Genomic DNA, 16,100 nt, shown 5'->3' on the forward strand with positions numbered 1-16,100 from the left:
ACTGATCTGACCAGCCCGTCGTGAAAGCAAGCCTTAATTTTTAGTTCTACGATTTCGTCGACTGCCTTACTGCAGCCAGAGCTGAGTTACACGTTAACGGAGGAGGTTGGTGAACCACGAGCTAGTGAAAATAAGAGTTCGTTTGATTTGTTTCAGGTAAGCCTCTTTGCTTCAACTATATTAGAATGAAATACATTATTTTTGCTTTCATATAATGTTAATGGATCCTGTTGACGTTTACGCTACTTTAAACTGATCTTGGACAATTAGCTAACGTTAGCTTTTGGGGTAAGCAAGGGTTAATGAAATGTTAATTTTAGCCATGTACAAATTAATTTAGCAACACTTTTTATCCGAAGCGACTTAATTTGGTCAATTTACTTGTTACTTCAGGGCTAGTCTCCCTTAGAGCAACTTAGGCTGAGATTTTAACTCACAATTTCCAGGCTAGCATGCTAGCCTGATTCCTTAACGCTACCGCATCCTCTGTAAGCCAGAAAATAATTGAGATGTGTTCTATGTAGTGAGATACGTGTTTGTATGTTAAAATAATAATTTTATACAGTTAGCAGTCTAGGCGTGTATCCAAGTATCAAATGAATCATGCCTTCTCCCTCCGCCCCCGTCTCTTCAGCCCCAGGACTGAGGCGTTCAGGTGGCGTGACTGGCGTGCCCTGTCTGCAATCCTCCCTTTCAGTAAGGTAAGTGATAAGTCTTGTAGCACTGTTTAGCCTATGTTTCTGACATTTAAAATTCAAAAAACCAAAATATATTACATAAAGGTGTTATCAGGGATTAAAATTTCGTTTGTGTACGACGGACAATCGTCATTTGGAAATTGAATCGGTGGTGCACTCGTAATCAAAGATAACGGTCTCTCTAAAAGATGAGCGTGGAACGCTGGATACATATTTCACTCTAGAATCTTTCGCCCTCAGCGTGCGCCATCTTGACTACATAGCGGGAGGGAGCATTTTCAAACTCGTGGTAATCGTGGTTGAGAAAACTGAAGCAGCAGCAATGGAAAACACTTTACAGAGTTACAATCTAGTTATAACATAAACAGTGACAGATTCTTTGTAGTGCTGCAGCGATTAGTCGAACTTATTCGGCGTATTCCACCATGAAAATTTACAGAGCCGTATAGACCCGGTTTCAGGTCCCTAACAATGGAGCAATTGGGATGTTGGCGAGTTATTTATGTTGTGAGATCGTGTTAGTATGTTAAAATAACGATTTTATACTGTCAGGCGGGTATCCAAGTATCGAATGAATCATGCCTTCTCCCTCCTCCCCAGTCTCTTCAGCCCCAGGACCGGCGTTGAGGTGGCGTGAATCGGGCGTGCCCTGTCTGCAATCCTGCCTTTCAGTAAGTGTAAGTCTTGTAACACTGTTTAGCCTATGTTTCTGATATTTCCTCAAAAAACAAAATATATTACATAAAGGTGTTATCAGTAGGGCTGTAACGATATACGATTCGAGCCGAAATCGCGACATTCATATCCACGATACTGTGTCCCGGTGTGAAAAGGCAGAATCGCGACACGCCCTTTCTAGTGTTTCACGCGACTGCTTTGCAGCTTACGGCAATAAAAGCAACCCACATCTCCCGCTTTTACTTATCGGTAGTCTACGTTGTCCAAAACAAATAAATAAATAATAATTTCATACCTCTCCTTGCTTTCATTGTAGACTATGTGTGCAACTTTACCAAACATTATATAAGTAAACCCCCTCTCCTTGCCCCGTTCTCTCTCCCTCTCCCTCCCTCAACTGCTCAATGAACATTGCGACTTAAATAAAACATTCAATCATTGAAAGCAAGGACGCATAGAAGGCGACTAGCTAAATTACTATTAAATCCGCTTTTAGCATCATTAGCTATCATTGCTGCACATATTTGTTTAAAACTCTTGCATTGAAGTTGACTGATCATCTCAATACCAATGTTTCCCAAAAGGGCCTGTCCCAAGGAGAACAAGTATTATCTTGAAACTTCAACACACATGGGGAAACTGAACAGTCCAATCAGTAGACTATGATAGGCTAAACTAGCCAACTATGCTACTTTGTTTACAACATTTCCAGGCTTCAACCAGACAGCTGAATTAAAGAGGTAGAGTTGTAATAAAAAATAGTAGGCCTAGGCTATAGGCTAATCTGCATAAAGTGTGCTGTCATAAATATCAGTCATTCAGAAAAATATAAGGGATATAAAATAAAAGATATTTAATAAAATGTCTGTCTTCAGCCCCAGGACCGGCGTTGAGGTATGGACTGGCGTGAATTGGCGTGCCCTGTCTGCAATCCTGCCTTTCAGTAAGGTAAGTGTAAGTCTTGTAGCACTGTTTAGCCTATGTTTCTGACATTTAAAACTCAAAAACCAAAATATATTACATAAAGGTGTTATCAGGATTAAAATTCTCGTTAGGTATGACGGACAATCGTCATTTGGAAATTGAGTCCCCGGTGATGCACTCATAATCAAAGATAACTGTCTCTCTAAAAAGCTGAATGTGGAACGCTGTTTTTTTTTGCTTAAATTGTTTGAACAGGGATAGAAATAGGCGTTCCACTTTGTCTTCTAATTTGTACCCTCCATTTTCACATTTTTCAAATGTTCTTGTTCCAAGACTAAGACTTGTCATCTTTCTCAAACAAGATTTTTACATTTCCAATCTAGTGGAAGCATTACACACTGCATCACAAATCATTCATTCTCAAATTCAACTCAAATCATTAACTATCTTGATAATGTTGAGTAATGTCATTTTTTGTAAAGGAAGCATTAGCCAAGGATTGTCATGTGTGCTGATTTGCCTTTCTTGTCTCAACAGGGGCAGTAAGGACAAGATCCACCCACCACCCAGTGCATGCTACATATGTGTGTGTAATAAATTGAGAGGGAAAGTGTGTGTGATAAATGAAATTTAATAAAAGTAAGTAAAATTTTGAATTTGTGCTTCTTTTTCTGAAATACATTAGTACAAGGTTTTGATTTTTTAGATAATTTATTCCAAGATGTTGATAATTTAACACTCAATATACATGATCAAACTACTGGCTACTGAGTTCAACTAGGGGTATTGGATGTTACGGTTTAAAAAGCTTTATTAGTAATCCTTTATACATTTGACAATCTTAACTTTTTAAAGCTTGAAATTCTGAACAAATACTGTAACTCCTTGATTTGTTAGTGACATTGACTATATAGTACAAATGGGTGCCAGACGTAAAATGAGCTGGTCCGCATTTGGCCCAAATAAGGGCCGCAATCGGCATCGAATACTCATCTGGTCCGGATCTGGCCCAGATCATTATGATAAAGTGCACATTTGGCCCAAATAAGGGCCGCAATCGCCACTATCGAACACTTATCTGGCCCAGATCATGACGATAATTTGCACATTTGGCCCGGATCCGCCAAATAAAAAACACATCCGGTTCAGAGCTGGGCCAGATCATGAAAATGGATGCGGAACGGTATTGGCCTGTTGTGCCAAAAGACACCGGCCCAGGTCCGTTTTGCGAATCCGGCCCAGATCCACCCAAATACATTTTGCTATCTGGGTTGGCATCTTAGATGCATTTTGATGAGCTTTTCCGTTGTTTAGACACGGCTACAATCACGTAACACATCCAAAGTGCATAATACTCCATTGTAGTTCATTCACCGAGTATCGCCAATATGGCCGCGCGTGCTGTGTTACCATAGGGAGGGAAAGTGAAAACCAGCGCCCCAAGTGGGTGCGTTCCTATCGAAGAGCAGCTCCAATGTTAAGTCCCATAGACCTATTTTAAAAAAAATATTGTCAAGCCAAATCAGTGAAGTTATCCACCAAAAATATTTTTCAGTGTCTATACAGTAATAATATTCTAACTGTGAAAATGTCAGACCCTATTTTGCCTTATTTAAGAAAATCGAAATTGCTCCTTTTGTTTCATAAACGAACTACAAAAGAAGTCACGTGACTTTACCCTTCAACGTTACTCACGGTAGCATGGTTTGTTTATTAGCCTGGTTAGCATTGACACTTAACACTTACAGCTATCCAGTTATCCTGACATAAAGGTTATCACCACGCGGTTTACATCACGTTCCGTTATTACAAAAATATGTTAAGCCAGTTAAGCAAATTGTGTATTGATCAGTTAGAGATTAAGCGCCCAAACATGTGACGTCACATGCAGCTGTAGTTCCTTATCACCGTGTTACGACAAAAACTCAAAACAATTCAACTGATCCTAAAAATAAGGTATGACCACTTGAAGCAATAGAGGTGACCCCAGTGCCTAACATATGGAAGGCATTCAATTAAGATCCCAATGTGCACCGAGATATATTTTTTCTAAAAAAAAAATCCCATCCACTCCGCTAAACTCTAGGAACGCAACCACTAGATGGCGATGAGATTACTTTCCCTCCCTATGGTTACCAGCCAGAACGTGACGTCCATGCAAACTGAGAGGGAGTTAAGCCATTTAAATAATAAATAATAATACATTTTATTTAAAGAACACCTTTCAGGACACCCAAGGGCGCTTTACAGATAAAACAAATAGAAGGGAAAAAAAAAAAATATATATATATCAAAAAAGGAGAAAAATATATATAGTCCATTTAGCCATATCACAGTCCATAGGCTAGTCTGAAGAGATATGTTTTCAGTTCCTTTTTAAACTGGGCAGTGGATTCACACTGCCTGATGTTGTTTGGAAGTGAGTTCCATAGCTTTGGGGCTGTGTGGGAGAACTCTCTCTCCCATGGTGCTGAGGTTCATCTTGGGCACCTTGAGCAGACCAGCTGATGAGGATCGCAGTGGCCGGAAGGGCTGTAGCTCTCTAAGAGGTCGGGTTATATAATTGGGAGCAAGGTTATGCAGGGCCTTATATGTCAACAGTAAGATCTTAAACTGGACTCTCTGGGTAACTGGTAACCAGTGTAGCTGCAACAGTACAGGTGTTATGTGGCCTGTGGACTTTGTGCCTGTTACTATCCTGGCTGCAGAGTTCTGGATTATTTGTAGGTGGTGGAGTGATTTCTGTGGAATGCCAGAGAAGATGGAATTGCAGTAATCAATGCGGGGATGTAACATAGGTTTACAAGTACTTCTGCACTCTGCTGACTGAGGGAGGGGCGCAGTCTTGTGATGTCGCGCAGATGGAAAAAGGCGCTGCGAGACACACTGTTAATATGGGCAGTGAATGAAAGTGTGCTGTCTAGTATAACACCAAGACTCTTCACCTTGGTGGAGCAGGCAATGTTGGAGCCATCTATAGATAGGGAGAGTCTGTTTTCCATCTTTGCCAGCATTGTTTTTGAGCCAACAACAAGTAATTCAGTCTTGTTACTGTTCAGTTTCAGGTAGTTGTTAGTCATCCACAGATTTATATCATGCAGACAGGCAGTCATCGCAGCAGGAGGAAGGGAGGCAGTCGGTTTGGTGGACATATAAAGCTGGGTGTCATCAGCATAGCAGTGAAACTGAACACCATGTTGCCTCAGGATATTTCCCAGTGGGAGGAGGTAGATGATGAAGAGCAGGGGCCCCAGAACAGACCCCTGTGGCACTCCCTTTGTGACAGCAGCACTCAATTTAGAGACGAATGACCGCGTCGCAGGAAGTGCATCATAACAATGGGACGCCAGACCCTCTTGTAACAGCTGTACTCAGTGATACTGCAGACTCGTAAAAGTAGTTAGAAAATAAGGCAGAAAAACGACAAGTTTCCTCATGCTGCTTCCTTATGTTGGAATGTGCAAAAATGTATGGAAGCATAAGAGTAGCTTTATTCAAATGACAATGCAATCTGCAATATGCAATTCAAAAAGACATTACATTATGCAATTGACAATTCATTATGCAATTTAATATTGCAATTTGCAATAATATCCAACAAATTGTATTTTAATCTGCAAAGTGACAATGAAATCCTAAAATCAATTCCAATACTTTTGGTTAAAAAATAGAATAAACATGGATTGAATTGCATTCCATTTTAATTTTATATATAAACGCTAACTGGGTAAGAAGATGTTAACACGGAAGTGACGTAGCCTAGTTCCCGCCTTGACGAGTGACTTGACAGATTGCAATGCGTTTGGCAGATTGAATGGCCATTTGAATTTTGCAACACAAAGAGCGTGACCAAAGTGCAATGCAATCAATGAGGGTAGCTATTTCTTTTCCATTTGAATAAAATGCCTCAAAACTATGGCAAAACGTTTTGCCCAAAATAATCCAAAATCTTTTCAAGCTGGCATTGACAGTTTTGCCAAATATGTTTTTAAAATGCAATCCTACATTGCACTTTAAATATTAAATTGCAAAACGAATTGACAGTTAAATGATGAAACTATGACGGAGTATTAGGGCCACACATGAAGAGAAAAAATATTTTTGCCATGGCGAGATTAAAGTCGACATGTCGACATTAAACTCAACATTTCGAGAATAAAGTTGAAATTTAATGTCGACTTTAAACTCGACATTTCGAGAATAAAGTTGAAATATCATATCTACTTTAATCTCGAAGTGTCGACTTTAAAGTCGACATGCTGACATTGAACTCATTTAATAGGCCCTACTGTTTAAACATATACCTACACAGTTTAAGCTATGTAGCCTACACTAACACACAATATGTTACATAAAAGAAAAATGGGCTTCAAATAGGTGTTATTTCAGATAGATTGCAGATATTCAGATAGATTGCGTCTTGTCTGTTAACTACTCATTGCAGTCATCGTGAAGTGCTGTCTCGCGGTTATGGAAATACCATGCACTATGCCGTTTAGGCTAAATTGCTAGAAAAATATCCAATGATATAATGTTTCTATACAAAATGTTATTTCACTCTGTTTTACGTGGTTAAGGCCACTGCACATCCAAATAACTGCCCTTCATGACCCACAGGTCGTCACTCTCCAGGATAACATGGCAAAACTCATTTTTCTAAAACTGCTTTTCCATGTCTCACCTGCAACTCGATATAGGAGGCTAGAAACACAGGTATAGCCTAAGCATATACTATTTTGATCCCGTGAGAGAATATGTGTGCATGCACTTTATTTATGCACTTTGTGTGCATATGTGTGCATGTAGGCTAGCCTACATGGGGTGGTCGGGAGGACAGCTTAATTCGTCCCTCCATAGACATTCAGCAATAGGCTGTTTTGCATCCATTACAAACAAGCAACGTGAAAGTCTAGGATTGGGGAGAGCGCCTAGTATGCCTCTAGTGCATAAGCATGAAGTTGAACCTTTAGATGAAAAACAACACTTTAATAATAGGCCTACAATAAATAAAAAAAAACGCTATGACGTTTAGGCTACTTTTGACCATTTATCGCCTGTAACTCCGTGATAAGGAAGTATTTGGCTGAGCAACGTAAGTTAATATGTTCTATGTTTTGTCCACCTGATATAGGCCTATGTCTAATCATTGTTGCACTGGAACACTCTGAATCATTGTTGCACTTGTTGCATTGTTTCATTCGTCCTCCCTTTCAATCGTCGGTGGTCGTTCTCTCTCCAAACTAACTTTATTCTCAAAATGTTGAGTTTAATGTCGACACGTCGAGATTAAAGTCGACATGATATTTCAACTTTATTCTCGAAATGTTGAGTTTAATGTCGACATGGCGACATTAAAGTCGATATTACATTTCAACTTTATTCTCAAAATGTCGAGTTTAATGTTGACATGGCGACTTCAAAGTCGACATGTTGAGTTTAATCTCGTCATGGCAAAAATATTTTTTCCCTTCATGTGTGGCCCTAATACTCCGTCGTATGAAACTGAATATTGAAAATTGAAATGCAAAATGAATTGCCATGGCAAAATGGAATGCAATTCAATCCATGTTTATTCTATTTTTTAACCAAAATTATTGGAATTGATTTTAGGATTTCATTGTCACTTTGCAGATTAAAATACAATTTGTTGGATATTATTGCAAATTGCAATATTAAATTGCATAATGTAATGTCTTTTTGAATTGCATATTGCAGATTGCATTCTCATTTGAATAAAGCTACTCATATGCTTCCATAAAAATGTACAATCAAGAGGATGCCTTCTTGTATGTGATTTCTGCAACAGTGATACTGCAAACGTGTTGATGGCCTATTGTTGATTTATATGCTGTAGCCTAAAGCATGTCACACAGTAGCCTAGCCTACAGAAAACACTTAATTGATGTGATATAATGATAACTTGTATGCCTACAATGGTTTGATAATCCATGAGATAAACCAAAATTTCGCGCAGTATCTGGCGTGAGTCCCTATGCGTGAATCACAAGCTCCTTCCAGCTGACTGGCAGATCTCGTGGACAGTCAGTCGCGATCGATTATTTAATGCCTCCTCCTCCATCCAGCCTTACTGCAGATACCCTCGCCTCATTTTTTACAAACAAAGTGGCGGCAATCAGCAGTCAATTCTCTACATGCCCACTCAACGCATCTGACTCAGATACCGCACTCCTACAACCTCTAGGGACTGCTGGAACATCTTTTTCAGCATTCACGCGCCTCTCTCCGAGTGAAGTGTCCAGACTCCTGACATGCAGCCGTCCTACCACATGCTCGCTGGACCCTATACCTACGAGCCTACTTCAATCCATCAGCCCGACCATCGCTCCAGCTATCACACATGTGATCAATGCCTCGCTAACCTCCGGCACATTTCCAACAGCGTTCAAAATGGCCCGGGTAACACCGTTACTTAAGAAAGCTTCTCTCAACCCTGCTCAAGTCGAGAACTACCGCCCTGTCTCACTACTGCCTTTCCTATCCAAAGGCATTGAACGAGCAGTCTCCAAACAGGTCTCTGACTTCCTTTCACAGAACAACCTTCTGGATCCAAATCAGTCTGGGTTCAAAAGCGGCCACTCTACCGAAACGGCTCTGCTGTCTGTAACAGAAGCCTTAAAAGAAGCCAGGGCGACCGCTCGGTCATCAGTACTCATTCTGCTTGACTTATCGGCTGCCTTTGACACGGTTAATCACCGTATCCTTCTCTCTATACTCGCTGACATGGGAATCTCCGGTTCTGCTCTCTCCTGGTTTGAATCCTACCTCACAGGGGCCTTTCGTTTAGCGTATCATGGCTTGGTCAGCTATCTGCACCTCACCATCTCACCACAGGGGTCCCCAGGGCTCAGTGCTGGGCCCCCCTCCTCTTTGCTATCTACACCACCTCCTTGGGACAGATTATCCGTTCGCACGGCTTCTCATACCACTGCTATGCAGACGACACACAGCTCTATCTGTCCTTTCCACCTGACGACCCCCTGGTTTCAGCACGGATCTCGGATTGCCTCTCAGACATAGCTACATGGATGAAGCCACACCACCTCCAGCTGAACCTCTCAAAGACTGAACTGCTGGTCATCCCAGCTAAACCTACCATACACCACGACATCAACATCAAATTTGACTCCCTGTCTGTTTCACCGACCAGGACTGCAAGAAATCTAGGAGTTGTTCTCGACAACCAACTAAACTTCTCAGATCATGTTGCCTCAGTCGCCCGGTCATGCCGTTTAGCACTCTACAACATACGGAAAATCAGGACTTACTTGACTCAAGATGCTACCCAACTTCTGGTTCAGGCAATAGTCATCTCACGACTTCGACTACTGCAATGCCCTCCTGACAGGTCTCCCAGCCTGCGCAGTGAAACCACTTCAGATGATCCAGAAGCGTGGTGGCGCCTGGTCTACAACCAACCCAAAAGGGCACATGTTACCCGCTGCTCATCCAGCTACACTGGCTACCTATAGCGGCCCGCATCAAATTCAAGTCTCTAGCGGCTTGCCTACAAAGTAGTCTCGGTTCTGCTCCCACCTACTTGAATGCCCTCATACAGACTTACACTACCTCCAGACCGGGCTAAGCTCCTCTGGCTAAACGGCGCCTAGCTCTACCACCAGTGCGCTCAAGCCAATCCAAACTTTTCTCATCTGTTGTTCCTCGTTGGTAGAACACACTGCCAGTTCCTACAAGGGCAGGGACATCCTTTTCCACTTTCAAAAAACTCCTGAAGACCCAGCTCTTTAGAGAACATCTACTCTCATAGCAACACTTACAACAAGTCTTACTGATCCTAGCACTCACCAGCCGTTTTAAACTGACAAGTAACTGTTAAAAACAGCACTCACCGACGCACTTATTCTTACTTATTCTTACTGTACTCTAATGTTTTTTTAAACTGTCCTAAAATTGTGAGAATTGTTCTAACACTTACTGTTTACCATGTTGTTAGTCGCTTTGGTTAAAAAAGCGTCAGCCAAATGTAATGTAATGTAATGTAATATTTAATAAATAAATGTGAATTACGAATAATAAAAGGCTTCTACCTAATGTGACTATTTTTTCCATGAACTGTAAAAGAAAACACGTTTTTTCCAGCTGTATTCTCCATAAAGAGTAAAGTAAATTATGTACTTATTTCCGGAATTGACGTCACTTCCTAAAGGTCTCTCAATGACTTAACCCCAAGGGGGCAGGCGAATTCCCGGAAGTAGAAGAATCAACGTAGGCTGGAGGGACCACCTCTCTGCTAACTCCCATAGAAGTCCATTCATTCTAGGATTTTTTTGAAATACCATAACTTCATATAACATATATCCTGTGCCGATATTGTAGCTTCTGTGTAATCCACATAAACACTACAAAGGCAAAACAGACTCCACTACCTCGTCCGTAACGTTGGTTACCCGTAAGAAGAATGGTTAGCTTGTTCGGTTGGAGAGAAGCTAGCTTTGACGTAATCTCTCTTTCGGCGCCCGTGGGGAGATAACCGTATTGTTTGGATAAGAAGCTCAGTCCACCTTACTGTCTATGACGGTAACTCATAAGCAAAACCTAGCATACACCTAATCGTATGTTAAGGTAAAGCCAAAGATCCTTGATTACTAGCTCGCTTTAACCCTCTCTGGTAAAGCATTACACAGAGGCAACCTAATAATAATAAAAAAAGTAAACCTAATTTTTTTAAAACAGCACTAATCATTACAGAGGTTTTGACGGATTGACCGTAGGTGGGAAAAGTGGAAAGAAGATTAGCTTCAAGGCTATAACTTTTTTTTTGTTTTGTTGACTGTTTTGAAGATGATCATGTATGGTAGCTTCAACATTAACACGACTTGGTGAGGATGATATTAATAATAATACATAAATAAATGTTTAACTTTGATGACTTTGAAGGCGAAGGAAGTGTGAGAAGAATTTCTGTGTATCTATCATATGAGTTACAAGATTCAGTTCGATGGCTAACGTCACGAAGTTAAGTGTGAGTCTGCGCAGTACTGGGGGAACCAACTGAAAAATCGTTCTATTTGACTCAGTGCCCTCCCATTGAAAACGACGGAGTCTGTTCGTCCATTTCTTTTACTGTCTATGCTTAACCCCTACTGTGCAAACCCCTAAAGGTACCGATCCACTTGCACGACACTTCATTTTGTCGTTTCATTGCTAACGAACGTTCTAGCTAGCGTGTAGTTAGCATGGTCGCTAGCTTTACCGTCGTGGTTATTATCGTTCTTTCGTTTTGGTTTTACGTCTGTCATTCTTCACAAATGGAGTTAGTTTGTTTTTTTTCCCAACACTTCACCGACTAATTACTGACTAAACATCTCAATTTAAGTCGTCAATATGCGTTCTGTGGTAATTAGTGCTGAGAGCTCGATGACTTTCCGACTTATCACGCCGCCATCTTGCCGGCTCCTCATTTTGTCGTTTCGCATTCCACTCTTGTCCTATGGGTGACGTCAAGCGACTTTAACACGCCCGCAAAGCATTCCGGGAAGGCAGCGCTGCATTTGAAAATATGTTGCGCGTCAAAAAGCTGGGCGAAGACCATCTTTATGCAAATGAAGCCGTTGAACGTGAGGCGACTCTCCAATGAAAGGACGAGGTTGTAGGTCCTTTGTTCTACCACAACGGTGCCTGTGAAACTTTGGTTCCGCTTACAAGACAAATAATGTTTTTTTTTTTTTTTTTTTTTTTTTTTAAGAATTTTATTTTAAGGATTTTCTGTATTACATTCATGAACAGACACCAAACAAGACAACACAAAACAAACTGCCAGTTCATATAAAGTATACCACTATGTATCTATGCAATCCAGTCCAAAAACTGAAAAGAATGTCCACAGGTTTTGAAGATACAGAGTTCCAGATGAGGTCAAAAGAGGCCCAAATCAAGGGCAAGGTCCCAGCAAGCAATTTACATGAAAACAATTAACATAATAAGCATAGGAAAATAAATCACATTATACAGTACAACAAAATCGTATGCCATTAAACCTCGTCCTGAGACTGTTCTCTCTTAATATGGTTTGTGAAAGGCCCCCAGATTTTATGAAATTTGCGGTGGGTCTCTGACAAAGTGTAGCGCAGCTCTTCCAGGTACAAACAGGATACCATATCATTCAGCCATATCTTAAAACAAGGTGGGGACGCTGATTTCCATTCTCTTAAAATAACCCTTTTGGCTATGACCATACCAAACATAAGGGCCTGCTGTAGATCAATGGAGAGAGTCACTGAATAAAGGGAGCAACCCAGTATTGCAAAGAGGCCGTCAGGTCTTAATGGGGTTTTATATATGACACTGTACAGTTGAAAAATATCATCCCAAAAACCTTTGAGCTTGGGGCATGCCCAAAAAAGATGACTCAGAGTCCCATCACTGGACTTGCATTTATCACAGGTGGCAGAGACAGAGGGGAAAATCCTATTCAGTTTAGTTTTTGAGAAGTGCAGTCAGTGAATGACTTTAAACTGAATAAGCTGAAGTCTGGCATTGATAGAACATGCTTTGATTCTCTCTAATGCCATTAACCATAGCCCATCTGAAATCTCCTCTCCGGTCTCTTTAACCCAAGCTTCTTTAATGTGAAGAGAAGAGGTAACTGATGGAAAGAGGGCTACAAACTGTGAAATCAGACCTTTAGACGTGGGGTTACAAGTCAGAAGTTGGTAAAATTTGTGTTGTGTGGGCTCTGACTCCCTTACAAAGCTTCTAATTTGAAGATAACGAAAAAAATGGGTAGACGGTAGCACATATTTCTCCTGAAGTTGAGCGAAAGATGCAAAACAGTTATTAATATAAAGATCGCTAATAGTAGCAAGCCCCTTTTCAGACCAGTGTGTAAACACTGAATCCATTAGACCTGGCTTGAAAGAAGGGTTATGACATATGGGAGCATAAAAGGAAAGCTCAGGGAGATTCAGCACACCCTTAATTTGCCTAAGAATCTTCAAGGAGTTTGATAAAATAAAGTCACCTTTTAGTTGTTTAATGGATAAATTTGGATTTGAAAATAAAACAGCACTGAGGGAAGCTCCAACAGTCTTTGACCTGTGGGACTCGATCACAGGCCAATTCGGGCAGAGGTTACCCTCATCATCAGTGGCTGAGGCATGATTCCAGAATACCCATGCTCTGGCATTACAGGCCCAGTAATAATGGCGCTTAAAATAGGCAGGCCCAAACCACCTTCATTTGTAGGCTTCTGCAGGTGTACTTTAGAGATGCGTGGAGGCTTATTGGCCCATACAAATTGCAAAATGATAGAGTCTAAAGACTTAAAGAAGGCAGCTGTAAGAAAAATAGGTACATTTGAAAAAAAGATAAATACATTTTGGAAGTACAATCATCTTGATAATATTCACACGCCCTATTAAGGAAAGAGGGAGAAGTTTCCATTTGTCTATCATAGTTTTAAGTTTGTCTGTCAAATCATTATAGTTACATTTAAAGAGAAGTTTGGGGTTTTGGTGATAATGATTCCCAAATATCTGAACTGATCAGTGGAAATTTTAAATGGTAGCTCCTCAAGATATTTAGAGTCTAGGCCATCGGATAGGGGCATGAATAGACTTTGTTCCAGTTAATAGTAAATCCAGAAAATTGACCAAATGCTTTTATCAAATCAAGCAAGGGGGGGGCAGGGATGTCCTAAAATCTGACAGGGTCAAGATCACATCATCTGCATATAAGCCTATAGTGCACTCAGATGTGTCACAAATTATCCCCATGGATTTGGGGGCTGGCTCTAATAGCTATTGCCAGGGGCTCAAGAGCTAAGGCAAAAAGCATAGGGGAAAGGCAGCACCCCTGCCTGGTGCCACGCCCAGCAGGAATGGGGGGGCGGACCTGTCATAATTAGTCAATATGGAGGATTTAGGACATGCATATAGCATTCTAAACATTTTCATAAATCTACCACCAAAGCCAAATTTTTCAAGAGCGGCAAACATGTATCTCCATTCAACTTGGTCAAAAGGCCTGCTGGGCATCTAACGATATAACAGCAGCATGGGGTAACTTATTAGAGTACATTGTATTTAACAGGCGAGTGTTAGAGAAGGAGAATCTATCTGGAATGAAACCTGTTTGGTCGGGTGGATTAGAGCACTGATATATTGACTTAATCGGTTCGTAAGAACTTTTGCAATAATTTTTTGGTCGCTATTTAGCAAGCTTAGGGGACGGTATGATGTGGCATCAGTGTCATCTCTGTCTTTTTTCAGGAGAAGACACACATGAGCTTCATAAAGAGTGCTGGGAAAAATCCCCGCCTTCATAGAGCAGTTTATCATACGCAGAAGGAGTGGAGCAATGGTTTCTATATGTGCCTTATAGAATTCTATGCCAAATCCATCAGGACCACAAGCCTTACCGCTAGGAAAGGAGCGAATAGCTGTTTTGATTTCATCCAGTGTGATATCAGAATCCAGCTCCTGTCTTATTACATCATCTAGAACTGGAATGTCCAATGTGTCGAGAAAGTCTGAGATCTCAACATCAGTGGCCTTTGACTTTGATGCATAAAGTTGACAGTAAAAGTCAAAAAACCTATCATTAATTTGTTTAGGATCAGTTAGCAACTGTCCAGTAGAAGATGAGACCTTATGGATCGCCCTATCTGCCTGCACCCCTTTTAACTGCCTAGCTAGCAGCTTGTCCGCTTTCTCACCCAGCTCAAAGTGCTTTTGTTTCAACTTACAAATATAATGCCTGACCTGCTCACCAAGAATATGGTTGTACTCATATTTTATCTTCAAGATGTTATTAAGAATATCGTCAGACTTTGACTCTCGGTAGGAATCCTCCAGCGCAGTCAATTCAGTTTCAATTTCAGAGAGACGTTTCTGTCTAGCTTTTTTACTAGCTGACTGATAGGAGATGATGTGGCCTCTCATAACAACTTTAAAGGACTCCCAGAGAGTTGAATCAGAGACAGCACCATTGTCATTAATAAGTATAAAGTCTGACATCCTATTAGAAATATATTCTTGAAAACTATTATCTGAGTTCAGTGTTGAGTTAAACTTCCAGTTGTACTGACGTGCATGGAGATTAAAATTAATCTTCATGGACAGAGGAGCATGGTCTGAAACTAAGATATTATGATATGTGGAGCTGATGACTCTAGATATTAGTCTAGCATCTACTAAAAAATAATCGATTCTGGAAAAGCTACCATGTACAGAAGAAAAAAAAGAGTATTCTCGTCTTAAAGGGTGCTGATGTCTCCATATGTCAACTGTGTCAAGTGATTTAATCAGGTTATTGAGTACAGATACAGACTTCAATTGTGGGGCTGCTTTAGAAGAAGAGCGGTCTGCCTGAGGATCTAAAAAGCAGTTAAAATCTCCTCCAATAATTATATTGTGAGTGTTATGTTCCATAACAAGATTGAAAACTTTGCAAAAAAAGTCAGGGCAGTCGAAGTTGGGGGCATAAATATTCAAAAGGACTAATGGAACAGAGTTAACTGTACCTGTGACAAGAAGATACCTCCCACCTGGGTCGGTAATCATGGATTTGAATATAAATGGAATTGTTTTACGAATAAGAATGGCGACCCCCCTAGCTTTAGAAGAGAAGGTGGATTGGTAAACTTGAGACAGCCATACAGCTCTCAGTCTCCTCTGTTCAGTTGGGCGAATGTGGGTCTCTTGTAAAAAAATAATATCAGATGACAGGGTCTTTAAATGTGAAAAAACTTTTCCCCGCTTAAGGGCTTTGCCAAGACCTCTACAGTTCCAGGAGGTAAAAGTAATAGGACTCTCTCCCGAC

The 16,100-nt window shown here is 40.7% G+C and overlaps 1 long non-coding RNA gene across 1 annotated transcript; it reads left to right on the forward strand.

Annotated features, from left to right (window-relative positions):
• The first annotated feature begins 118 nt into the window (after positions 1-118).
• On the forward strand, positions 119-1,319 carry LOC125306354. Its single transcript, XR_007195548.1, has 3 exons — positions 119-156; positions 635-701; positions 1,299-1,319. It is a non-coding gene; the product is annotated as an uncharacterized LOC125306354 (long non-coding RNA).
• Positions 1,320-16,100: the final 14,781 nt, after the last annotated feature.

Source organism: Alosa alosa, chromosome 13, assembly GCF_017589495.1.
Source record: "Alosa alosa isolate M-15738 ecotype Scorff River chromosome 13, AALO_Geno_1.1, whole genome shotgun sequence".
In the NCBI taxonomy this organism is placed as follows: Eukaryota; Metazoa; Chordata; class Actinopteri; order Clupeiformes; family Clupeidae; genus Alosa; species Alosa alosa.